General features: G+C 48.7%; 1 long non-coding RNA gene across 1 annotated transcript; it reads left to right on the plus strand.

Moving 5' to 3' along the window:
- Positions 1-4,839: 4,839 nt before the first annotated feature.
- Positions 4,840-22,261, plus strand: LOC121486262. The gene is made up of 4 exons (XR_005986590.1): positions 4,840-4,963; positions 7,710-7,948; positions 12,725-12,887; positions 16,292-22,261. It is a non-coding gene; the product is annotated as an uncharacterized LOC121486262 (long non-coding RNA).
- The last annotated feature ends 4,686 nt before the right edge of the window (positions 22,262-26,947 follow it).

Below are 26,947 nucleotides of genomic sequence, written 5' to 3' on the forward strand. Positions count from 1 at the left end.
ATTGTCCTGGAAAGGCCTGAGTTGGCACGTCTGGAGGCCAATATTCCAAAATGGGAAGGTGTATGAGACTTACAGTGCAGGAATTGAGGAAATTGGGGTGCAGGAGCTCAGAGCATAGGGTCCCAGGCTCTGGTTGAGCTGAAGCTGAGACCCCAGTCAAGGGACTGGCTCCTCTCCATTTGTTGGGGTAAGTCCAGAGAGCCAACCCAGGGAAGAAGAGTGGGGAGGTGCCCAGGACACAGGAGGGGGTGACAGCATCACCTCAACATCGCCGGATCACATGGGGTTCTGCCCAGAGGTGAGTCTGGCCAATGCTGGGCCTCTGGTCCCAGCTGTTCCATACCTAGGGTTTCTCTTGTTCTGAATCGTTGCCCACGTGCTAACTGCACAAGGAGGATAGAATAATGATGTTCCAGGCAGAACCGGAAGGAAGGCACAGCAGATGAAAATGGAACAAAGAGATGTGTGGTTGGAACCCTGGGAAGAAGTTTCCCCAGTGACATCCAAATAGGCTGCAAATGGCCTTTAGCAGGGAACTCCCTGTCATAATCTAAACCAGAACCCAGCGAGGCGGGGTGGATGGCTAAGAGCGAGCACATGGGTGCAAGGGAGGATGGCGGCGAGGCCACCACTTGGATCCCCCAGAACTAGGTGTGTCCCCATTGGAGAGAGCTGCCCTCTCCCAAAGGAGAGATTTTAACCTTGGGTTAAATCTGCAACTGTCAGTGTGTCTGGCAACAAAATAAAAGGAAACCACATTCTCCATGAATGAAGGAGGGAGCAGGAGGAAGGTAGTTGTTGAGGTTTTTTTTCTTTTTTCTTTTTTTAAAACATGAGTAAGATCCTCAATATGTTTGAGATTATTTAGCAAATTCTCTGAAAAAAGCCTCGGGTCACAAACCAACAGATCATGGATGTAGAAACCATATTCTTCCGACGTCCCTCCCCTCCTCAACCTCAAAGATAGCAGGGTGGGCGTCGTGGGGGTCTCTGTTTAGTTAACCATTAACAATTCATAAAAGTCCAGACCTCTGCACGATAAGTCCAGTCCTTGGAATGTTATTAGAAAATCCTATTTCTGGTCTGTTATGAAACAGAGGTTTTGATGTGCTGCCAGGTTTATGGGGAACTCTGGAAACAGAACACTTGCTGCTCTGAGGAGCTGAGGCCAGTGGGTGTTACATAAAGCTTTCCTAGCAACTCAGGTTTATCACAGAATGTGAGGCTGCAGTGGAAAAAAGCAAACGAGTTAATGCAAAACATGAGCCAACCCACTATCCCCATTTGCTCTGAGGCCAGCCAGCAAATTTGTGGGAGTGATTTTAACCCATGGGGCCCCGCAGGTCTGGGACTCTGCTTGGCTGCAGGTTCAGCCCAAAAATGCTTGGACGGCTCAGAGCCCAAAGGCACCTTCATGTAGAACTCACGGAAATGCAAAACAGCTCTGTTTTTTGTTTTGTTTTGTTTTGTTTTGTTTTTGCCTCTGAACCAACTGCTGATTGAAATTCACACAAACACATCTTCTTTCGCCGTCCTGCGCTGCTCTTGGTTTCTCTGGGCACCGCAGGAATAAAAGCGAGTAAGGTCACATCGTCGAATCCCTGCCAAGTAAAATGCATCTAATGGCGCGACTGTGTGTCTGAAGTAAATGGACAAGAATCTCATTTCTAAGCTCTTGGACCCCAAATTATGCAGATTAGGATCGAATCTTTCTTTGGATATGGTTGCCAACTTTTGTGGGGTTTCTAAAAAGCATAGGTCCAGTCAATAGTTGTACATCTCTCGGGCGTGGGAGGGTAGGGGTGGAAGGACATGTGGGCAGAAACCACACAGAATACCATTTGAACTGCAAATCAAGGCCAACAGTCTACTAGGATCTGCTCGCATATGACCAGTGTTACAGACAGGAAGAGATTGCTCAGCTGGGAGGGTGGGTCTGACCTGTTGGGCTGGGTGGCGGTGGGGGTCACCCGTCAAGAAAGAAGCTGGTTGCATTGGAACTCAAATGGGGAGAGGAAAGGCAGTTGGAGGGAAGCAGGTTCCTCAGTGGACAGCCCTCAATAAACCTGCCTGGGGACCTAGAGCCTCTCTCTGTGCCACCCCTGGACCAGTGTTCAATGCCTGCTTCTGGGACAATTGGGGACAGAAGAACTAATTACATCATATGGGAAGGAAAACACCCATTTCATAAAATCGCAGAGCTCCATGTCCCTGTGAAGGCAGTCAGCACAGTGGGCAGATGATAATCTTTCCTTACATAAACCAGATCACCCCAAATCTAGAAGATCCATAACCGCCAGTCATTCTTGCAGAAGGTGAAAACAGCTTGTTTGCCTTAAAACAAAGAAACCCCAAGACCTCCTCATTGGGTTGGAAGTTGAAGTCGCTCAGTAGAAGGTGCATTTCTATTTTCGGTAGGCCTTGAGAAGTCACCAGAAATCCAGAAAAGAATTTGCCCCGAGATGTCTCCTAAAAGATTTAATAAAAGCACAAACAAAGACAGAGGGAGGTCACTAAAAGCAGCAGCAGATCTGCCTGAGGAAGACGGTGGCGTCCAGCCACAGTCCCTTCACCATCTAATAATAAGGTCTTATTATGCCCATTTGATGATAACGAGGAGGGGAACCCTCTGCAGAAGGCTTCGCCCCAGGATTCCTGCCCCGCCCGCAGGTGGGGGCGCCGGCCTGCAGGCCTCGGCCGCCGGCCAGTGTCTGGTCGAGCAAAGCTGTCTGCAGCCGGAATGGCCCGAGTGAGCCAATTGCAATTGAAATGAGATCAATACTACTCCTTTTTCTCTTGCTGGCTCCCGAGTGATTCATGAATCTGAAAACCAGTTCATGAATCAGAGTGAGGTGGGGAGGTGGTGGGGGGGTGGCTGGGGCGGGGGCGGGAGCACATTTGTGCTGTCAGGAACCTCAGTTTCTTTCGTGAACCTAGCCTAGCCGTGAGTTGCATAACGCTTGCCTGCCTGCGAGTTCAAACCGGTCTTTTCGGAAGTAGCTTTTGGCTTCCATTTGTTCCTTCTTTTCCTTCTCCAAAAGGGAGAGAAACGACACCGTGTGCCGATTGTGTGTTCCTCTGTGTTGGTGGGTAGCTTCACGCCCTTTGTGTAGCTGAGAATGTGTGTTCTTTGTATGTACGTGAGCACGAGTCCGTGTGTGCGTATGTATGTGTGTGCGCGCGTGTATAAATGGCTTTTGGATGCACATTGTATGTGTGCCTGTGTGCTTGTGTGTGTTTGTGTGTGTGTGAGAGGCGGGGGGGTGGGGGAGAGAGAGAACAAGCAACGTGGGACCGGCCGCAGGCCCTTTAAACCTGAACAGGAGCCAAGTTGATTTCTCAGCGGAGCTTCATAAGGAAGCAGGAGATGGGGCAGTTGGAAACCACAGCCCTGTGAGCGCTGATTACAGCCTGCTAAGGAAAATGAGATTTTTATCTCACAGGAATTCAGTTATAAAAATAAAATACAACGTCTGGCTTGATTCAGCTAAATGTACAAGCACCGGGGCGTTTTTAATTTAACGGGGAAGTTGGACAAGAGAAATGACCTAAACCATTGCGTTTCAAGAAAGTCAGGGGAGAGGGGGCGGTTACAGGAAGGAAGTGGGAGTGGAGGTGTGTGTGTGTGTGTGTGTGTGTGTGTGTGAGAGAGAGAGAGAGAGAGAGAGAGAGAGATGGAGGGAGAGAGGGAGGGTGAGCAGGAGGGAGGTGGATAGAGAGAGAAAAACCACCCTGCTGGCAAATGGATGCAGCAGGGATGATGTCACTGAAACAGTTGGAGGAGAGCAGAGAAAAACAACTTCGGAGCTGTGCTAATCCTGTTTGCTGCCCTGAAGGGGAATGGAAGGCAGCCAAGGCAGGGAGTTCTGGGAAACCATATAAGGGTGCCAAACAAGCTTTGCCGCCAACATTAGGAACTGACAGCTTTGTTCTTTGTAAGTTGGCTGCCCGCCAGAGGCCTCATTTCAGCTCAGCGGCATGATTACCCTGGCGGGCAGCCAGCCCCGCGCTCAGAGCTCCTTTTCTTCTCCCCGAGCCTTTTTTTTTCCTCTTTCCCTTTGCCAAACATGGAGCAGTTACCATGGCAGTGGAAAGTAAAGTTTAAAACACACACACACACACACACACACACACACGCATGCACACACACGCACAACCAAGTAGAGAGGCACGCCTTGATCCAGATGTGCCACATGAGAAGACAGCAGAGGCAGGGAACCGATCCATCAGGCTTCGGAAGAGAACGCTGGAGCGCTCGCTTGCTGTCAAGCTCGGAGGTGATGCCTGCCGGGATACAAAGAGGACCGGACACAGACGGGGCCTCGGGGCCTCGGGCTGGCTGTTTACAGAGAGAGGGGGCTGGCTCCCAGGCCTTGTTTGCCTTCCCCCCTCCCCTTTCCTGAGGCATTGTGCAGTACGTAATGTGAAACGGAAAATGTCATGATTTCCACTGGGAATGCGTCCACAGTTTTGAGAAAGCTCCAGAAAGCTGGGTCGGTGAAACACTACAGAAAGCAGGAAGGAGGGGGAGGAGTGTGGACGGTCACGGTGCCCCCTCCCCCCCATCACCAAGGTAGAGCCTGGAGCAGGCGGTCAAGGCCAAAAGGGCCATCAGGGCTGCTGGATTTGAGCCAGGCTATGACCCAGGGGCTCCAGGCCCTGCAGGGTCGCGGGGGGCCGTGCAGGAGCGCACCGGGGCTTCCGGGCTTCCGGGGCTCTCGGGGCAGTGGGAGCCTGCCAGGCCCGCCGGGTCCTGGAACCCAGGGGTGGGGGCAGGCCTTCCTGCCACTTGGCAGAGGGCGGGTTGTTTCACTTTAGGAGGGGACTCTGTAAAGAGTCCAGGCGACTATTTTTAATCGGGTTCATTTTTCACCTGCTTGGAAAGTGGAACATCTCCTGGGAGGTGACAAGTCGTGATCAAAGGCAAGTCTCCAGGCAGAGAGAGAGCTGGCAGGCTTCCGAGGTAAAGGTTACTTAGAAGTGGAGGCTGGGTTGCCCTTGTTCCCCACTGCAAAATCTGACACTCCTCACCCTCGGGGTTCAGCAAGATTCTCGGAAAGGCCTTCTGGTTCTAGAAGGTGTCGTGGCAGGGGCTGACTTGGCCGTTTCCTGGCGTCTTCAGTTGGAAACCGGAAAGGCCAAAGCAGGGGCCGCTGTCACAAGGCCTGTTAGGGCCTCCCCCTAAAAGCAGACGAGCCACTGCTACCTTCAGATGGCCCACAAGGGGCCCTCTGAGCGGGACCTCCTCTGCCTTGTGAGAGCACGCGCACCCGCCTCCCATGTCCGGGGGGACAGCAGAGGTGCCAGCCAGGCAGGAAACAGCTCAAGGTCATGGAGGAAAAACTTGGCAAGTAGGAGACAGATCCCAGAAGTCCCTGTTCCTGCTCCTCTCTGCTTCTATCACTGGCCCGACTGCCTTTCTCAGGAAGCATGGGGCTCGCTGGGACAGGTGAGGGGGAAGCCATGACCTCTTTGGGGATGTTCCCCAGGCAGAGCAGTGGCCCTCAGAGGGCGGTTACCCTCGCCCATCCTTGTCGGGCCGAGTCCCGCACCCTCTCTGCCTCCCTGGCCTCCCATGCCCTGGCTGTCACCAGAGCCGAGGACATGGCACGGAGAGGTGACATGAGGAGGTGGCTTCTTCCAAACAGCACCCACAGCTCTGTGGTCCCCAGAGAGTAGCAGAGCCCGGGAGGTGGGCTGCCACAGAAGACACAGAAGACACAGAAGACAGAGCAAATAAAAACTTGTTGCAAGGCAGAGCTGATCCAAAGACAAACATTAGTTTCCTCAGACTTAGGAGACAGAGGGGTGGCCTGGGTCTCCAAGCAGAACCACAAAACTATTGTCCCCTGTGCTCTACAGGTGACTCCGAGGCAGGGGCAAGTGGCTCTCTGGCCTCAGAGCAGGGGCAAGCTCCTGCAGCAACCTTGAAGTGAGGAGGGCCTGGCCCTGTCCCCTGAGCTGACTGGAGTGCAGGGAACACTCACCGGTGACTTTCCAGAAGCAACAGGGAGTCCATTCGGCACAAGAGAGACCCGGAGTCACAGGATGTCTGAGCCCATGAAAGGCTGCAGGTTCCCAACCCCGTTTGCTTTGTGTGTCTCCCCGGGTGTTGCCTGGAAGACCAGCCTATGGCCAGGATGTCTGAACCTGCCCTTCCCACTGTGGACAAGGGTGGAAATAGAATTCCCCCGGCCTTGTTTTCAGAGGGGCAGTGTTGCCTTCTCAGTCTAAGAGAAGGCCGAGTGGTGAGGAGTCTGTTCCCCCAGGGTGGGGAAGCGGCGACCCCTGTCCCCCTCACCCAGCACCTCTGTGTAGCAGGTCACCTGGCCCCACAGGGGTGAATCTGTTTCCCCCAGGGGCTCCTCCTTTCTCAGAAGCCATAAATTTTACGTGGCATGAATGAAACAGCAGAAAAACCATTACCCTCGCTTACAGATTAATGTAAGTTTCCTATTAGGTTTGTCAGGCAGACAGAAGAGGAAGATCCTCGGGGATTTTTCTTTCCTGAGAAACCAAGGGAAAGCAAAAACAGATCTCTCTGTACGTGTGTGTGTGTGTCTATGTGTGTGACAGGGGAAATACCCAGCAGCAAAGGCCTAAAGTAAGAACAGTTTTTGCAAACAGGTTAGCTGCTCAAATTCTCCTGTGATCTTTTATTTCTGGTGCTGGTTATTCTCCCTCATTAAGAAGCTCCATTTAATTTCTTGCACCACCTGCATGGTAAAAATAATGACATACAGACACGAAGCCGGCATGAAAAATCAATATACAGAGAGATTCCACCTTTGCCTTTGTTGCCTTTGGTCACCACAGCACTTTATAGCCATAAATGGAAAACATCTCAACTACTTCGCCTTGCACACAGACAAGGGAGACTCATCACTAGCCCCCCGTAGCTGAGAGAAGACTTTGCCTGTTAGTGAAAGTCAAGGGTGAGAAATGCAGATAAGGCTCTAACGTGGATTTCATGGAGTCGAGGCCTGACCATTTACCGAGTGAAGGATTCAAGGATAATAACGTAACGAAAGAGTCTAACTTCAGATGTGGGGCTCCAAGGTGGTACTGTCGCTGTAATGAGTGCAGGACTCTTCCCCATTACCTGGGGCTCAAGCTGGAACCAGAGAGGGGCAATAAAGAGAGCCGTGGTAAGGCACTGCCAGCCCCAGCTCCCCACACCACCAGGCGCACACCCCGTCTCACCTTCCTTTCCTGCAAACTCGCCCTGGAGTCTGAGCATCCTAAGCTCCAGGGGTTCAGGACGGGTTGTTTGCCTGGGGAGGGAAAGACTGGGGCCATTTGCCTAAAAATGTCTTCAGGACTCCACCCAGATGGGTTTGGTGAGTTTGAAGACCCATCAGGTCGGGGGAGATACTTGGAGTATCCATCCCCAAATTGATGTTTTGGAGCTTGCAGAATTAGCTGTGTCTTAAGAAGCCTGCCCTGACTGCTTCTAGCAGGAGGGGATTAGGAGAACTGCCATTTACCAAACTGGTTTTGAGGATTTTGAGAAGAGACTCAAGGGTTTGCCCGAACATTTGAATGTTCGTAATACGCTGTACTAAATCATGTCTCTTCCTGGTACAAATGGTCACAAGGTGGATCAGCTGACACACGCATAACTGAATCTTTGGGTAGTCCTATTTAAAACTGTGCCACCTAGACACTTCTGGCGTTCGCCAACAGGGTCATTTTTCTAATCTCTGCAGCTTGCTACTAGTGCCACCAAACCTCCCACTGCAAGATGAAGAGAAGAGCTGCGCCACCTCTGTGTGTAAGGCCGCATGCACGCACACTTAGCCTGTGTGTAAGGCCGTCCCCACATCCCAGCAGGCCGTGGGGATAGCTGCTGTCATTCTGCCCTCTCAGATGGGGACTGAGTAGCAAGACTGCACCCAGGGCTCAAGTCTCTGTGGGCCTCCTGCTGGCCCTGAAGACCACCACGGAGGTAGGTCCCAATGAAAAGCCATGGAAGACACCACCTGGCTCATTTCCCAAGGAAGCCAATCCAGAATGCCAGGGGAAATATCTCATGTGACCACAGGCTGGGCACAGATTCTTAGGCTGCTTCCTGGTCCTTTTATATTTACGCAAGAAGGCATCTGTTAAAACTAGGAATGTTCTTTCGGGCCACAGAGTGAGTCCTGGTGCATAAATCTGGGCTGACGTCACACACTGCGCTTCCATCCGCCTGTCTGTGATAAACATGGGATAGGACCGGAAGGGGGGGAAAGGGATGTTTCCCTCACTTGTCTGCAGAGAGGGGCTGCAGATCTCTAGAGGTGACCTGGCCACTAAGTGATCCTCCCTCAGGTGTGGGGCCTGCAGGCTTAGCTCTAGGGCTTGTGTGCTTTTCCCTCCAGCCTAGGGCTGGCTTCTCAAGGCCCTGCATGAACCGGGAGCCTGGTGGCCCTTTGCAAATCTCCTATGTCTCTGGTTGTCTCAGCTTCTGCACTTTGGTAGATGACGTCTCCAAAGCATTTGATGATTCCACCATCAAGGGAGAGCTACTGGGCAGAAGCTTAACAATCGCCCGTGGCAATGCACAGTGGTGCCAAATGAGTAGGGCAGATCACAGAAGCCGTCAGCATTTTGGGGAAGGAAAGCACTTATTAACTCTGCCAGTGAATGAGCTGGATTCTCGGAGTCTGTACACCTAGACTGAGGGCTCCGTCTCCGTGGGTCCTACACGTGTCTGGAGATCTGATCCAGGTGCAAAAGTCCCTATGATGGGTTCCCTAAATGCTGGTGCTGTGACGGGCAGCCTCTGGGCACATCTTGCTTTTTCAGCCACGGTGTGAGCTCTTTGAGGGCCCAGGGTGCATTTCTGTTTTCCCCTGGGTCCTTGGAGAAACTGGCAGGACCCAGCGCCTTGTTGGAAGTCCCAAAAATCTCTTCTTGGAAGACTGAACATTAAGAGAAGGGGTGAGGCTCTGAGAGGCACTGGGCTTAGATGCGCTATCTGGACTCTGGAACTTCAGGATAGCTTCTCAGACAAGCAAGCTTAGCCTTAAAGGCAGCTGAAAATCAGGTAGTCTCAGGGCCACCGTGCATCCCCAACCCCCTACCCCCTGCCTCCGGGCAGCGGCAATCCAGCGGCTCACCCAGCCCGCCGTCCACCATCCCATGGAGGTGAAGCCTTGCTAGCAGACCAGAAAGTGACCCATCCGGTTGTGCTGTTTAGTCATGGTCCAAATCTGGAGTATTTAACTCGCCTAACTGGGAGTTTCATTGCAGCAACCTGTACACTTATACCATTTTATGTGCAACGGCAGGGGAGGGACTGGTTTGGGTTTTTTTGTTTTTAAAGATAATTAGAAAAGTCTCTAATGTTCAGTCAGAATGTATCCTAGTGGTCCGTGTAGGTTTTTAGCCAAGTGATACTGTATGTAATCAGGAAAAGGTAGACGTGTGTATCACCTACATCTCCCCACAACTGCGTGAGATAACATAAAACTGCAGGAAGTACTGAGCAAAATGAATAAAAGCAGTCTATTCAACCCTGAGCATGCCCTCTCTCCCCTGCCTGCTCTAAAAACACCATCCCGAAGATTAGGATGGGCGACGCTGGGCCGGGCTCCTATTTCCCCAAGTCACAAATCACCTTAACTTCTATGTTGTAGCTGTTGGAGTTTAGGTGAGGTCCACGAAATGCTTCCAGCAGAAGTCATAGGCTGGCTTTGGCTGCAGGGATTTTGAACCTTGCGCACATTTATTGAACATTGCCTATGTGCAAAGTCACCTGGAGGGAAATGTGACCTTAGGGACAGTACAATCGAGTAGGGGTCAGGAAAAGTGATGGAGACAGCATCTTTGATTCTCTGGGAAAATTCTGATCTGTGAGTATGACCTGTGATTAGGATGGTGCCTTGCCTCCCGGTGAGGAGTTCTGCCTAGACTCACCAGGTACAGTTGAGCAGGAACGTGTTCCTTGCCAAGGGCCCCCAGAGACATTTACTGCATGCTCCCCTGCACAACAGTCCATGGCAACCCTGCTCTGCTTGACAGCAAGGACAGACTCTGCCGTCCTGAGGCTCAGCTTCTCCAAGGCTGTAGAGGGGGTGAGGAAAGAATCTCCATGGCACATCCAAACCCAGAGATACTGGGCCCGACTCCCAGGGAAGAAGCTACAGCTATATTTGAGGCTATACTAGGGGCTACTGATGGAAATCAGTGGGTTGACTAAGTGAACTCTGGGAACCGGATCCAACCTAAAGGTAGGGAAGCCCATCCTGCATTGTGGCCACCTGTGCACCAGACAGTGTGGGCTTTCGAGCCGAGGACTCACTGATCAGAGAGACACTTAGGGGTGTGTGTTCCCTCCAGGGCAGCCTTCTTTGTTTGCTGTGCCTTGCAGGGAACAGCAAGGGCAGGGGAAGCCCCAGCCTGGCCTCTCCTGGACGTACGCAGTCCCTGGAGTAGATGGTCAGGAAAGACCAGCATCTTTATCACGAGAGAGGCAATGGACTAGCACGGGATCCGTCAGCCTCTGGGAGGAAGGATCCACCAGCAGCAGCATTCCTTACCACGTGTGCACTTTACAATTTCCAAAACGCTGTCAGAGCTAGGAGCTCAGTGGAAAGCAGGGCACATTCTCCATGCACACTGCCCCTGATTTCAAAACCAAGCCACCAGAAACCCAAAGAGAAAACAAAAGGAGCCACCAGGAAAAATCAAGGTATCCAGCGGTTTCACGAGACCCAGCTCTAACTACTGATCATGCTGAAGACAAAAAGACCCTGCCAGGCAAATCCTCTGATGCCCTCACTGATCTGAGTCTTTCACTATCAGAAAGGAATGCAGTGAGGCCAGCAGGGGCAGGGAAAAAAAAGGAAAGGAACAAGAGTGACTCGGGAAAAACTAGTACCCTGTTTCCAGCGCTGAGTCATGTTTTACAGTGACCCAGGCCTGCGGCCTTAACTTGTGACAAATAATGAAAATCCACACACAGTTCTTTCTGGCATCATCACTTGTGAGTAAATGCAAGAACAGGCCTGTTTGTATATAGTCACATCGTCATGATTCATTAGAACTCCCCAAAACTATTTAGATACTATTTAGATACCCAGCTGGTCCCTAGAGGCAACAATCACAAAGTTTGAAGAATAGTATTGTCAACGGTAATTTCAAATTTTATCTTATTTTATTTATTTATTTTTTAAGGATTTTATTTATTTATTTGTGAGAGACACACAGAGAGAGACAGAGACACAGGCAGAGGGAGAAGCAGAAGCTTTCCACGCAGAGCCTAACAATGGACTGTATCCCAGGACCCTGGGATCATGACCTGAGCCAAAGGCAGCCGCTCGAACACTGAGCCACCCAGGTGCCCCTAATTTCAAAGTTTAAATAGAAAAGCATTCTTGACATGACTCTTAAGATGGCAGTGGGTATTGGGACAGGGGGGACTCTGAGCCACCAGCCCTCCAGCCCTGTGCTGCTGGTGAGCAGGGAAGACAGGGGCCTTGTTGGGAGCAGTTCTGTCACAGTGCTGTCCTCTCCACCCTGGCTCGTCCCTACTTGCTGGGTTCCTGCATCTTTCTGGAAGTCCCTAATCTTCTAGGCAGCTTCTTCCATCTCCAGGTCCCCTTGTGGAAATCTGGTATTTTCAAATGTGCCCTCAGGTATTTCACTGGATATGGAGGATGCAATCCTATCCCAACTCCAAGCCACCAAGGATAATCTCCCTGGGAACCCAACCCACAGTTCTCAAATGGGGAGGCATCCTCCACTTGACAGGCCTCCACCTGGCCCTTCTCTTGACTTGGAGAGAGAGAGCAGAGATCACAAAGTGCCCACTCCCAGGGAGTTCCCAGACTAGCCAGTGGAGACCAGGAACAGATAAACAGCCACACATAAACTGAGAAATAGCACACAGTGATAACCACTCTTCAGAGGACTAAAGCAGGATGAAAAAACACCTGGGCAGGCAGCAAAGGCCTCTGGAGAGATGACCTTTAGTTCTGGATGGAGGAGGGAGCCAGCTCTGCAAGATCTGGGGAGCAGCATTCCTAGAGAAGGGAGCTGCTGGGTCAAGGCCTCAGGGCAGGAATGAGTCTACTGTCTGTAAAACAGAGCAAAGGTGACTTGGGAGGAAGGTAGGGAGCCTGCAGGACTTCCAATATACATTCTGGAGAGGACTAAAACCAATCGTTGGATTAGAGGGCCTCAAGGGCTGTAATGGGTTTGGTCTATAAGGTTTTGCCATCACTTTGGTGGTTGTGTGAAGAAGATGTGGGGGTGGGGGAGGCCAAGAGGAGGCAGGAAGCCTGGTCCAGAGGTATGTTCTAGGTCCCAGCAAGAGAGAGAGAGCTCTGACAGTGGCCTCTACTGGGCTGTTACTGCCACAGGGGCTCTAGCACAACCCGTGGCAATGTTCCAATCTGTTCTGGGTATGGCATGCTGGGATTCTGGTCAACTGATCCAGGTGGTGCCCTCCCCCATGTGCCATCCTCCTGAGCTCTCCCACCGCAGAACTTGATTAAATCCAACTAAAGAAGACCTCTATGTCATTTCTGGCTTTAAATGGCCTCACAGAAAAGATACACCTTGCCAGAAGCTTCTCTCACTTGACCCAGCATAGCATGCACCACATGGTTATTTCTTGGCTTCCCAATCCTACCTGCCACTGGCCTGTCCAGCTCCCCATACAGAGTCTGGCTGCGTTCTGGCATCTAACCTTTGGCTCCATCTTCTGGCTTCTCATCCTGGCTTTCTCCCTCAGCCCAGTGGCTCCAGGGACAGAACATGCAGCAAGGATCCTCTTGTTTGACTTGGCCCAGCAGCACCAACACTGGTCACCGTCCCTGAGGATGGATCTCACCCAGTCCTGGCCTCACTGCTGGGCAGCCCTGAAGGGGCTGAGGGCCAGTGGACTAGGCTCAGAGGTAAGACAGGAAAAAGGGAAAAGATTCGCCAGCCAGAGAGGGGGCAATAGAAGCATGAAACCCTTTCATACAGATTTCCAGAGGGGGAGATTCTAGAATGATTGTGAGAATAGTAATAAATATTGCCAATCACTGAGTGCCCACCCTGTGCTTGCTCCCAGAAAACATTTTGCATTTTCTGATTTCACCTCAATTGTAAGGCATGGGGGTAGTCCCCACATCACAAATAAGGAAATAGGTTCGGACTGCCCTAGAAGCACACCAAGGCAGCACATCCAGCAGTGCGGAGGGACATCCCAACCCAGGTCCCTGTCTGCAAAGCCTGGGTCCCGGAGCACTGCTCCAGCAAATGGTGACCCCTGTGGCCTGGACAGGTGGGTGGGCAACTGAGGGTCTTTGCTCCCTTCTCAGAAATTGAGCCAAGAGAAGGGTCCTGCGTGTTCATCTGTCCCGGTTTCTGTGTGCATGCTAATGGGCCCCCGAGTCCTTCTCGGGCGCATCTGTCATCTCTCTGTTTTCCTCCGATTCTCAATAACTCAGACAAGACCTGAACTGCACACCTCTGGTTTCCCGTTCCACAGCACTGGGCTCTGGCCTCTGGGCTCTGTACCGAGGGAACACTCGATGAGTGTTATTGACTGGCTGACTCAGGCCCTGTCTGCCCACAAGAGCCATTTTGAGCAGCTTTGACTGAAATACGGATGGAGTCGGTTAAAGTCAAATAAGCAGTCTGGTCGATTCTCTCCTTCCTTCCCACCCCCATCCCCAACGCTGCCTGGAGACGGTAGGTTTTCTCCTTCTTGAAGGAGGACAAGAGGCAGCAGAGCACCCCCGCTCCCCTGAGAAAGGCAGCCAGCACTCTCTCCACCACTGGAGTTTGTCAGGCAGATCCCAATTCTCCAAAGGAGTGGGCTCTAGGCCTGTGATGGCCTTCTTCCCCTCTCCTGCCATCTTCACCTGGCAAACACTATGAGCACCTGCTCCTTGCCAGGCAGCGAGGAACAAACACAACCTGGCTCTCTGTGTCCCTTCTCTGTCATTCTGGGAATTGACAGGGAAGGAAGGTGATTCTTAAAATCAAAAGAAGAAGAAGAAGCCTGTGATCACCCAAGAACTTACTTATTTGATCCCTACACAGGTACTTGAATAAAGCATAGACTTCATTAATAAAATAAGCTGGATACAAAACAAGTCAGGGGATATTCATTGGGTGGGATCTTCTAAACCCTGAAACCCTGATTTTTAAGACTTAATATTAAAAGGAAAAAGAAAAGAAAAAACACACATGTGTTTTGCTTATGCACACTTGAAATGTCCCTGATAGGAACTAATGATATTGGTTGGCTCTCAGAAGGGGAATGGCTGTGTGGGGCAGAGGAGTGGGAGGGAGACTGTTCATAATAAATTCTTTGAAATATTTTAAATCGTGATCATATGAATAGACAGCTTATTTAAGAAATAAAGAGAGATGCTATTTTAGAAAGCAAGAGCAGGCAAAGCAAAGCGACACAGAGATGAAATCATCCAAGCCCTAGGCTACCCCAGCAAATGAGTCTCCTAAAAAACATGCCATCACAATAATAACCTCGTCATATTCAGATTTTGGTGGCATTTACGAATAACTTTTTCTGTAGGGACCAACTCTTTCAGAGCTGCTGAATGCCTTTCTCATGCTCTGTAAGGCACAGAGCAGAGGCATGGGTAGTTAATCTTAGGGGAAGGAAAATGGTAGAGAGGAGGTGAGTTGGACTGACCCCAAACCATTGTTTGTAACTTCACAGAACTCAGCAAAAACAGAGCAGGAGGTGGGAGCGAAGGGATAGAACCATTGCTTCTCCACTGGGCCCTCCCTGAGTCAACCTTGAATGAGCCCCATCCTTGACCCAGCCTATTTCATCACCCATTGCTTTGGGCCTGGGTTGGGAAGGGAGGAAGAGCATTTAGAAACAAGGAAGGAAAGAAAGAGAGCCAGACTAGAGAGAAGACAAGGAAGCAGCGGGGTAAAGGGAAGGCTGCGGGCACTCAGACTCAGCAGTTGGGGCTGGAAGTGTTACATCTCACCTCACCTGGCCCCCTTCTGCCTGCCTGACCCCAAGGGAAGTCAAGGGAGCTTGTAAAAGCCCGCAGGCAAATTCCCTAGTTCCTAGTTCCTTAGCCTTTAAAGAAGAGCTTTTCTTGCAGCAAAGGTCAGATGCTGTGGTGGGTTCCCAGCCTTCCCCAGAGGAGGATCTATCTGCCCCTCTGAGGCAGCTCCTTCCACCCCTGGGTGAGGGAGTGCAACCAATGGAGAGAGAAAGGAACTTTGCAGGAGGGGGGGATATCCTCCCAAAAGAAAGCCTCTTGTTCGCTGCTTCCAGAACCATCAGCTTCAGGGTGGCGTCACTCATGAGCTGCTTTCCACTTACAGATAAAAAGAGAGGGGAGAGAGGAGAGGAGAGGGAGGGAGAGAAGCAGGCACAGATGTGAATTACTGGGTAATGCTGAGTGGCTCCCCTACTGAGCTTGTTGCCATGGCAACACACTCTGGTTATGGACCACTTTGGGAGGGGGTGCAAAGAATCACAGGGAAATTTCACGAAAACAGCAGTGTGAGTTTGGGCCTAGGCTTTCTGTATTTCTGGAAGCGTTTTTTTTGGTGTGTGTGCAGATGCATTTTTTACCCCTCCCCCTGGTCCCACCCCTGCATATTCAGCTGTCATGAAGCATGCCCAGAGCTCTCAGATCTTCCCCATCTTCTTTTCCATACTTACACCCTTCCATCATTCAGAGTGCCTCTTCAAGCCTGTCTTCCCTAAATAAACCAGGAGGCTGTTGGATGTTTCCTCCAAACATGCTTTATTATACTTGCATTTTCAATATTACTGTATTCAACCTTGCATCTATACTATGGATTTACTAAATTTCCTGGGTCTATCACATTTGTACCTGGTATGGGTTCTCGGAGCACATCTTTGTTCTGTGACTTTGTCCTACGGTGACTACTCCAGAGTGTGACAAGTCATGAGAAGGCAGAGCTCTGTTTCTGCAATGCCAAGAGCCCAATCAGGTGACTAGTCGGTGGGGGGCAGGGGGCTTGGCAAGTGGCAACGAGAGCTGGGCAACATCACTGCAGTCACAGATTTCAGACATGAAGAGGCCTAAGGGAGAGCTGGTCAACCAACAGTGCTTGTTCAATTTCTTCTGGAATACCTCCACTTTCTGCAGGAGAGGACCTTGCAATTACTAAGCAAGTCCCTTCTCAAAAATGCAAAAAGTGCCAGCTATCTCATGGATGGGATTGACCTATCATGTCACCAGGTCTTTCTACGATGTATTGAGCGCCCAATGGGTATAAGGTGCCTTGCTATTCATTTGATTCTCATATAAACCCCATTGAAGAGAGTCTTATCATCTTCACTTTACAGATGGGAAAAGTGAACAAGTAGCAGAGCTGAGATTGGACCCCCATTGTGTCTGACTCTGAAAGTCACACTATTCTGCTGCCCCTTGCTGCCTCTTTGGAATATAATGATGATGAAGAAGCCAGTTGGAACCAGCTGGAGGAGGGAGGAGAAGGAGAAGGAGCCTGACTCTGTCTGCCAGCCACTGATCTGCTCTCAGCACTGCAGTTTAAGTTGTGGGGTTGGAGCTCAGTGTTGCTGAGAAAATTATTGGCATAGCGATTACATACCTTCTCACCACCTCCCTCTTACTAAACAGAGGAGCAACAGGGATGGGCAAGAGGGAAGCATGGCAGGTGCCAGAGACCATTCACTGAGTCCTTAGTTTATGGTCCGACTTGGGAAGGTAGGCTTTAGTGAAATATCCTTCGAGGTTATTGCCATGTTATAGCAGGTATGGGCATATACAACAGTAATAACAATTCCACCAAGCGTCATTTACTGTTTTTTATAGTTATCAGGCACTATCTTAGATGCTTTATAGTCAGGACTTTATATAACTGGCTCGAAAGTTAAAGCGATTTGCACAAGGTCCCACAGCTAGTAAGTGGCAGGACTTCAACCTGGTCCATGTGGTTGAAAACCCGTGCTCTTTTCAACACTGAGCAATGACTCCCTGAGTCATCAAATGGTTCGACCAATATTTGTTGAATACCTACCATAGCAGATACTGCTCCGGATGCTAGGGGTACATCAGTAAATACAGATTCTGGCCCTCATGGGATGTGAGGGGGAGTGCTATGGGGAAAAAAAGAAAAATAAAAAATAAATCCCCTAAACCAGAGTGAGAGAAGATTGCCCAGGAGACAGATGAGGCCGGTGATGCAGGCACGTTCTATAAGCCTGGGAGGGCCCAACCAGCAGGTGAGATCAGAGCCAGAGCTCGGGGAGGGACTTAGCCACAGCGCTATCTGGGCAAGTGTGCAGCAGACAGAAAAAAAACAATAGGACAAAGGCCCTATCTGTTCTGAGCAGGTGTAGTGCTACCTGCCTTACGTTTTCAAAGGATCATTGGCTGGCATGTTGGGAGTACAGTGTTGGTGTCAAGGACAGAAGCAAGAACACCTACTAGAGGTCACTACTAGGACCCAGGGTGACATGGTGTAGGGCCAAGGTGACGGTTCATGGAGCTGATGAGCAATGGTCAGTTTCTGGATATATTTTGAGGAAGGAGGATTTTCTGACAGTTTAGATGTAGGGGATACGAAAACGAGAGAAGTCAGTATGACCTGAAGTTTTGGGGCTTGAACAGCTTGAAGGAGGATGTTCCCACCAGGGAGTTAAGAAAGCTGTGGGTGGAGCGGGTGTGGGTGGGAGGGGCCAAGGGGGCAGTGAGGAAAACAGTTTTAGACACGTTGAGTTGAAGATGTCTATTCACTTAGCAGAGATGTCCAGAAGGCCTTTGGGTATATTTTGAATGTGGGAAATATTTTAGAATATCTATAAATAAGTATGACTTTTAAGATTTCAGGTGTAAGCTTCATTCACCAGGGGAACAAAAAAAAATGATATCAAAACTTCTTATTTTACATAAAACACTTCATGGATTAAGTGCCATAGTATTCAGTACAATAGAAATTCCTGACCTGGGTGGGCAGCAAAAAAGGAAGAAAGTCACCCAGAAGCAGAAGAGGAAGCTGGTCTAGGATTAGTCATTTCTGTTCCAGGTGATCAAGAGCTGGCTGACTATACTTAAAGAAACCTTATGTCCAAGAAGGAACATACAATGCATTTGAAATAAGTACTTTTATCTGAACAGAGAATTCAAATTTCACATATAGCCCTGGAAATGAAAAGCCTGACTAACTCTACATTGAGTCAACAAAACTCTTGGGACCCAGTTGTTAACCTGAAGGTAACCAGTGGGCCAACAGGTACTCATTGGTGGATCTTTCTCTGAATCAAGAAACAATGGGAAGGGTCATCACTCTACCGGCTCCACACCAAATGTGCTTTAACGTGTCTCCCAATTTCTCGACTGATTGCTACAAGTCTCAGAAAAAGGACAGAGCTGTCACCCAAGGGTTGGAGCTCCTTCTTTAGAGAAGTCACCACCTGTGGTGCCTTACCATTTGAAGCCCTCACGGTCGCATGTACCTTTTTGATATCTCTACTTTTTGATGCGTGCAAAAGAAATTCATCAGTTCAGATCTTGGGAAGTTACCAGCCAAGACTGTGATGTCACGAGTATACAATAATCACCAATAATTGAGAATCGGCAGCACTATCTCAGTCTGCACAGCATTCAGAAAGTTCATATGAAATACCTCTCAGCAAGGCAGAGCTGAGACCTCAGTGTGATAAGCAAGATTTTAAGTCTTCCTGGAGAGAACTGGGTGCCTTGTCATGGAACCTGCTGTAGACATATTGACATTCTCATCTGTTTTTCTCCTGGGCTCTGGATTCCGTTTATAAAACCTCTCATCGTTATCACCAGCAGGATTAGTGACTAAGGGGGTCTGGATGCATTGAGTTAAAGAATGCCTGGGCCTCTGTGGTCACTGGCAATGGTTTTTGGATGAAGAGGGACAAGGAAACACCCCTAGTAGTTCGTCTTGGCCACCCTTCCGTACACATCACTGCGCTAGCTCCACTGTACACAAGGGTGACAGCCTCTGTCACTATGAGCCAACTTAGAATATGAAAGGGGGTTTGCAGGCTCCAAAGAACCAGGGTACACTACCAACAGAGGGCGATGGGTGCCAGACCACCCACACACACACACACCATTCTCCCTGACTATCAAATGTCCACTTACATTATCCCCATTACTGCTAGATTTGGAAGCCAATGAAAACTCTTCCATTTGAGAAACATTATGTATCCAGGCTTTCCATACTACAGTGATAACTGTTTGCATGCCCCTATCCTCCCCAGTCTGTGAGCCCCATAAATACAAGGATGAGGCCCTTCAGTTTTATATCCATAGCAGAAGGCCCTCAGCCCTGTGCACAGTGGGTGCCCAATAAGCATCAACCAATTGGATGGGGAAACTGAGGCACAGGTCTTGTCCTGGGGTCATTATGAGACCACAAAGTCTGGAAACAAGCTCAGAATTTTTCCATTTGCAGACCAGAGGGCAGATGAGAGCATGTGCTCCAAGCTCGACATGATCTACAAAGAATGTTTTCTAAGCTCATTTCTAAGAAGGGGGCCAAGGAGTGAGGCATCTTTTTCCCCTGGAATCGGGCTTTTGTGCCTCTGCCCAAAGGAGTCGCGCTGCCGTCATGCAGAGTGCTATTCCCGCGTCATCTGCTGGGAACATCACAAGTGGAGGCTGCTTCCCCTCGTCCCCCCCACCCCCCAGCTGCAGGATAAATGTCAGGGGGAGGGAAGCGCTGCTGCACTGGCAGACCACATTCTACTCATTCTGCTGAGGGTCATGCTTTGAAAATATCTCTAATTTTGTTTTCATAGCTTGTTAACCTTTTCCTTCCCAAAACAATGCCCGTGTTTGTTTTGGCTCCTTTCACGTACTGAGGACGGGTCTGAGTTGGTTGCACAAAAGCATTTTTCCCTTAATCTCATTACAAGGGCTCCTCAGTCTTGAATTCTTCCCAGGGCTCACTTGCTGTGAAGTGATTTCCTCTTGGAATCGGTTTCTCTTTGTGAAGCTGGGAGAGCAAGTATGTTTGGTTTTTTAGGGAAACAGGGACACAGAGAAAAGACAAAAGCAAAGAAAGCAAAAACAAGTGATCTGTGATAAACAGAGAAGCTCCAACAAAAAGTGGACCCAACCTCAAACTCCCGTGGCTTCGAGCAGTAATATTCATATTCGAATTTGTCCTAGGATGCCACACGGGGGTCATTCTTCGTACTGTTGTTTCTTCTCTACCTGAAGTTTATAAAATGTGTGATTAAGAGAGCCAAAGCTTTTGCAGCTGCTATTTCCCATGTGTTCAGAGTATCTGATTTCATCCTTTTTGCCCTTTGAATGTTGTGTGTCTGCCCGTTGGCCATGCTGGCTTGGTACTCACACACATGGCTTTTCCAACATGTTCCTTCTAAGCATTGTGGACAAATTCACATTGGATTTTTACTCTTATGTCTTAACGTTCATCATCAGTTCTTGAGGAATTTTATGTTCAACTCTTGGGGTGGGGGTGAAATTTTCTGTCCTTCTTCACTAAAATATTTCTTTTCCTTTCAATTGTGTCACAGATTGTACCTGCAAATACAAAAGTGAAACGAGGGCCAAAAGACTCTGGAAGATAAATGGGGGCGCTGGGGGAAACTTACACCAAAAACAAAAACCAATCTGCCGTAGCCTGATTCCCTGAATGACCAAGGGGAAAAAAATCAGTCATGTTTTCCCTATCATGTGTTGTACAAACCCCTGTAGATTGTATGTAGATTGTATGCACACTATTCTATATAACAGGAAAACATACCTTTGCCTTTCTCAGGCCCACACTTTACTTCTCACAGTAAATAGAAAAATGGGATGACTGCCCTTCGAGGGGCAGCAGAGCCAGTGGTTCTCAAGTGCACTCAGCGTTCTTTCTGGGACTGAGCCCTAGCATCTCTGGGCAAGATTCTTCCTCATCAGAAGGGGCCGATAACAACGGTAGCATTTTTTTCTTCTCCCCTTATACATGAATCTGGATGTGAACTGAAAGACAAGAAATATAAAGCAGGGTCCCTGCTCTTCAGCAGCTTCCAAGCCCGTGAATCTCACAAATGAAAGACGAGACTGCAAACAAACTCTTGACAGCATCTCCCATGTCCTCACACAGTTTCTCCCACTATCTCTTTATTGTATGTTCACGGAAAACGTGTGTAGGGAAGGGAAGGACTCCGGAAGCCAGAGTCCTGGCCCTGCAGCAGCTTATCAATCACCATTCATCTTGGAAGCTCACAGCCCCCCATGCCCATTTGCTGAAGGGGAGTGACTCACAGTGACACCAACAGCAAAGCTGACAGTTAATTGAATTCCGGAGCTAACGTTTCTTCCTACCTACGGCAATTCTTCACAGCTCCCAGCTCAAGATTGCTCTAAGCAAGCTGCTGTGTTTATGAGAGAGAGAGAGATAGAGAGGGTGGGAGAGAGAGGGAGAGAGAGAGAGAAACAGAGGGAGAGAGAGGGCATCTTTCTCAAGTGATTGAAAGGTCAGCATTTGTATGTAAGATTTCACTTTGCTTTGACTTTCAGGCTTAGAACTTATGCAAACTTGGTCCAGAAGCAAATGGACCAGACAGTTTTTATGGCTGGATATTGCTGTTAGCATCATCCTGTGAGGCACAGGGCAATGACAGACCAGCCTTAACCAGCAAGCAGCTGACCCCTGTTTTGACAGTCTTTTATCTTCCCAGCAATGACCAAGGGAGGTTGTTATTTGCTGACTGCCTGGCTGCTGTTTAGGAGTATAGAAACTAATACATGTGTAGACAATTTTTTTGAGCAAAGATTTATTTCTAGAGGCCCTTCACGACATGTGTATATTTCAAGAGGAGAGTGACTATGCAAGGTGAGGAAGACCAATATTTCTATTTGGAGCATTGAGTGTTAGGGGGTGGGCTTGATTGGTCTGATGGAAGTCAGGTTGCTCTGGATTATGGTGGAAGCAGGTACTTCCATAAATAAATAAATAAATAAATAAATAAATAAATAAATAGATGTCACAATAGATGATTCATTCAAACTGTTTAGCAAACCGCCTCAGAGATCATGTGTACACAAAAGCAGATAAAGTTTTTGGGAGATTACAAACGAGGCAGTAGGGTCTGAGAAAGGGACCCCCCGCCCCCATATGGGAAGCCTCTCTGAATGGTTCTTCAGAAGCTCTGTTTGATGGCAGCGTGTTTTCATGGTTGGTCATGGATGCATTCTCTTTGGTTCCTGGTTATTCAGGATTTATCTGGGGCAAGATGACGACATAGGTGAGGTTGCCAGGGCCATCCCTTCTGGAAGCCCTCTTCGTTCCCAGGGAGGTCCTGGTTCACAGCTCACACCTGTCTGCTCTGTTTGTCTGGGACCCTGCCCAGGCTGAGAGCTCGCCACTACTGGAGCAGGAAGCAGCTTTAGGCTGGGGGGAGCTAGTGGGCAGAGGTGAGGCCAACGTGCGGGGATAGTCCATGTCTGGGGCCCCAGGTCCTACACCCTTGCAAAATGACTTAGGAGTCCCTCCCAGCTCTGATGGTGGCCCTGAGGATTGGAGAAGGGCAAATGGCTACACTGGCAGAAAGCATGGCAACCCACATCTTTGATGCTCTGTTGTTACAGAAGAGACTTCTGACTCACACATGTTCATAATAAAGCTCTGCCTCAGACTTGTTCTAAACCCCTCTCAGATCACCTGCAGGCAGACAGTGTGCTGGGAAGGAGTTTGGGGAGGGCTTGAGACCAGCTGGTTTGGTTTGGTGACACTGGTCTTCTAGGCATTTCTATCCAGTAGAATCCTTCCTCCTTGCTCTCCAATAGCAGGTTGTAGAAGTTCATTCAAGAGATGTGGATCTGAGTCCTGGCTAGTTATCTGAAGTTTCTTCAGAAATGTTCATAACTCTTTGGGGTTTTGAGTTTTTTTCCCTGAAAATTCCAAACTAATTATAGTAATAATTCTACTAACAACAATACCTGACTTGCTGAGCTGTCAGGATTATGGCAAGGGTCTAGTGACATAATGAATATGAGATCTCTTGAAAAATATAAAGTCCTCAAAGTATCATGTAGTATTATTGAGAGTAATAACATCACCACATTTCAATCCCTTAGAAACAAACAACCCAACTCTATTTCTATGACTTGCACAAAAAAAGGCTCTCTCTGACCTTTACACTCTGGGATGTTTGTACCTCACATGCTTTTCCCCCCTGCTGTGCATAAAGACCACAGTTACCAGAAATCAGGGCTGAACCCTGACTCTGACATTCCCCTTTGGCATGACCTTGTTAAATTCCTTATGTCTTTTAGCTTCAATCCTTCCCCTGTATCACTGATGTAATAATTCAGTGATGGTGGGGGCTTTGCTTTGTCAAGGGCAGCACCATGTAAGTGTTTGGTGGGCTTGTAGTGTGTGTTTGACTTATGCCTGAGTTCCCTAGATTAGCATTCAAGGCCTTCTGTGTTCTGAGCCTATCCTGTCTTCCCAGCCCCCAGTCACTCCCTCCATTTCTCACACTCTGCTCACACCTACCAAGCAGCCACTTCCACTCATGTCCAGTGTTGCTTCTGTGACTTCAGTCCCTTTCCTTCTGCCACTGGGAATCGTTCCTTTGCTACCCTTGCATTTTCAGCACAGCCTCTGATGAACTAGGGAGTAAGTGCTGTAGATCCATAGTCTGCTCACCTTCTGAGGCTGTGCAGTTACTCCTCCTCCCAGAAGATTTCCCTGAATAGCTCCACAAAAGGCATTACTGTGCTCTCCATTTCCACGGATCCTCTTCTGAATTTCTTTAACACCACATTTTACTTTTGGTGCTATGTTTTAGATATTCATTGTCATGTCCTCTCTCTTCCCTAAAATATTGCTGAAAAAACAGATAAATGTATTGCCTTGGAATAATTGATTTATGTTTGTAGCTGCCTCCATAATTAGATTATAAGGCTCTAACAGGCAGGGACCACATCTTATGCACAAATATAATTCAATGAAGCAACACATTTGAGAATCCAATCCAACATGGCTCTGGATAAGGTGCTTCTGGCTGGGGATAGAGTATGAGAGATACATCCCTGCCCTTAAGCTCACAATCTGGTTGGAAAGGCAAGAACGAAACAATGCATGGAGAAAACAACCCAAATGTCCCTTAGTAGGGGAAGAGGAGATGAAAAAAAATTTCTATCCTTATGTGCCATACCACTCCTCAGCAATAGAAACTAATAAGCTACTGATACACTCAGCATTGATAAATCTCAAACAAACAAATAAAACCACCAAAGCTACACTGAGCAAAAGAATCCAGGCACAAAAGGTTACCATCTGATTCCATCCACAGGACATTCTGGAAGGGGAAAAATGGAGCTATGATAATAGAAGTCCAATCAGTGGTAGCTTGGACTGTCTGGGTGGGCGGTGAAGTGGTTGGCTGTGCAAAGGGCACACGGGAGCCCTCTGAAGTGATAGGGGATGTTTTACTACGTTACAGCGGTGATTGCATTTGTATGGTATGCACATTTGTCATCAAACTGTATATATTTCAATTCTGGGCATTTTATTGTAAGTAAATTATACTCTAATTAAGTTGACTTAAAAATGGCTAGAGAGCTAAATCATACTTTAAAATGTAAATAACAGGGTGCCTGGATGGCTCAGTCAGTTGAGCGGCAGACTCTTGGTTTCCACTCAGGTCATGATCTCAGGGTGGTGAAATCAAGCCCTGAGTCTGACTCCGGGGTCCACAGAGAGTCTGCTTGAGATTCTCTCTCCCTCTCCTTCTGCCCTTCCTTGCTCTGCTCGCAGGCTGTCTCTCAAATAAATAAATAAATAAATAAATAAATAAATAAATAAAATGTAAATAATAATTCAAGACAACAATGGAAGGGCTATAGCAAGTCCTGATTAATAGTGAACTTCATAATGGCTTTGAGGGTTGTGAGGACATCATCATCCCTTCAGGCCACGGCAGTCCTTAAAGCAGGGATCAGAGAAGAATCTGGAGAATAAAGGAAGGAGGAGTGTATGCCAGGTGGGGGCATCTTATGCTCCTCTTGTATTGAACACAGTGCTCACTGCAGACCTAGAACCCCAAAAGGGACTTAAATAATTTTTTTAATAAATTGAGGAGTGCAAAAGAACGCCTTCTTTCATTTGCTGTTTGGGAAATGTAGACACATGCCAAGCAAAGGCCACTTGGGCACGTGGCTGTGTGGGCACTTTGTGTCTCTGCTTCTCAGCCCTAGCTGTTCCTGCTGCCTGGAATTCCCAGCCTCCCACCCCTATGTCTGGAAAATCCTGTTCATTTCTCAAGACTCAGCTCCTCTTCCTTGGAGTCTTTAAGGGCCACCCGTGTTGTCCCTCTGGGCAGGGTTCTTTCTCCTCAGACCAGGCCGCCATGGCCATGGATTCGCTCACCTTCCCGATCTTCTCCTTCCGCAGCCGATAAGTGGCCCAGGTGAGTCTGGAGCAATTCTTAATTAGGCATTTGATAAGTAAGCAGAGTCATTTTTAAAATGCGTGCAAAGGCAATGCCATGTATTCCAGTCTTAGCTAGGGGCCAGTCTGGTTTCATTTTCATTCTAAACTCTGTTGCTTGGTAAGATACTCAGCCCCTCCAACTGTTCACCTATGCAGGGTGGCTGCATCCTGTGTATTCCTTTTTTTTTTTTTTTTAAGATTTTTATTGGTTCATGAGAGACACACACACACACACACACACAGAGAGAGAGAGAGAGAGAGAGAGAGAGAGACAGGCAGAGGGAGAAGTAGGCTCCCTGGCAGACCCCGATACAGGACTTGATTCGAGGACCCCAGGATGACAACCTGAGCCAAAGGCAGACACTCAACCACTGAGCCACCCAAGCATCCCATCAGCCTGGGTATTCCTGACCCTCAGCAGGCCCAGTGACCTGCAAGAGCAGTTCTCTAGAAGGTTCCTTGAGTGCCCCGTATCATGACTTCAGAGGGATGGGAACCATCTGTTGGCATGCAAGTTTGCAAGTAGTAAACTGCATGCAGTAAATTGCCCCTAGGTCCATCCTCCTGCCACTCAGCCCCGGCAGCCTCAGGGAGGGATACCAAAAAGGGGCTATTGCTCCTGGACTCAGAGGATGTTTAAAATGGTAGAAGAATCCAAAAGGATTGTCTGGGCCAACAGATGGGGAGACTGAGTTTCAAAAGGTAAAATGATAGTCTTACTATGGGGATCTTAAACAACGAACAGAGAAGCGAAAGAAACCTTTTTGTCCTCCTCTCAACTCAGGAGGTGGTGAGGGAAAAAATAAATCAATCATAGTCACCTGGAACAGGACCCATCCATAAGGAAAGACATGCTATTTTCAGGTTTCTAAAAGGATATTAGTAACAGTCAGGGGGTAGGAGGAGCCCACATAAGCACTGCACTTGATAGAGGCCCTTTGAAAGCAGATAAAGGTGTGTTTTTCTGCCTTGTGGCCTTGAGCCTTTTCACTCTGCGTTGTCCAGCTGGGTTGGAAGATTGAGGTCTGGGAGTGTGATTGTCTATTTGTTCCAACTGATACTGGTGTTGTTTGCTTTGAACAATGTGACTTTGTTCCTTTGCTGGATATGGCCAGCAGCGTATCTGTTGCTTAGGAAAGAAACAAACACAGAACTTGCTAAAAGTAAGACAATGTTTTATATGTGGTAGATTGGCACAAGGGCTGCAGTGCCGGCCAACACAGTTTAGTGTAGCTCTCAAGACAGAGATTCCCTCTCCAGGTGGCAGGGAGGGAGTGGCCGGATGATCCCTCGTCAGTGCCACCCTGAGGCATATGCAACTGGCCCTGGGTTGTTTCCAAGAAGGTGGCTAAGAATGATTTATCAGAAGCCAACAAAGAGAGCCTCATATTATTGAAAGATCATTTGCATTTGCTTCCTCTGCAAGAAGAACCATTAGCTGCATTGGGAAGGGCAAGAAGAGAAGCCCTGTAAGCTGAGAATCCTGGCTGAAGTGAGCCACAACCATAATAAATATACCTACAGTGTGCGGGGCACTATGCTGAGC

This window comes from Vulpes lagopus, chromosome 3 (genome assembly GCF_018345385.1).
Source record: "Vulpes lagopus strain Blue_001 chromosome 3, ASM1834538v1, whole genome shotgun sequence".
Taxonomy (NCBI): Eukaryota; Metazoa; Chordata; class Mammalia; order Carnivora; family Canidae; genus Vulpes; species Vulpes lagopus.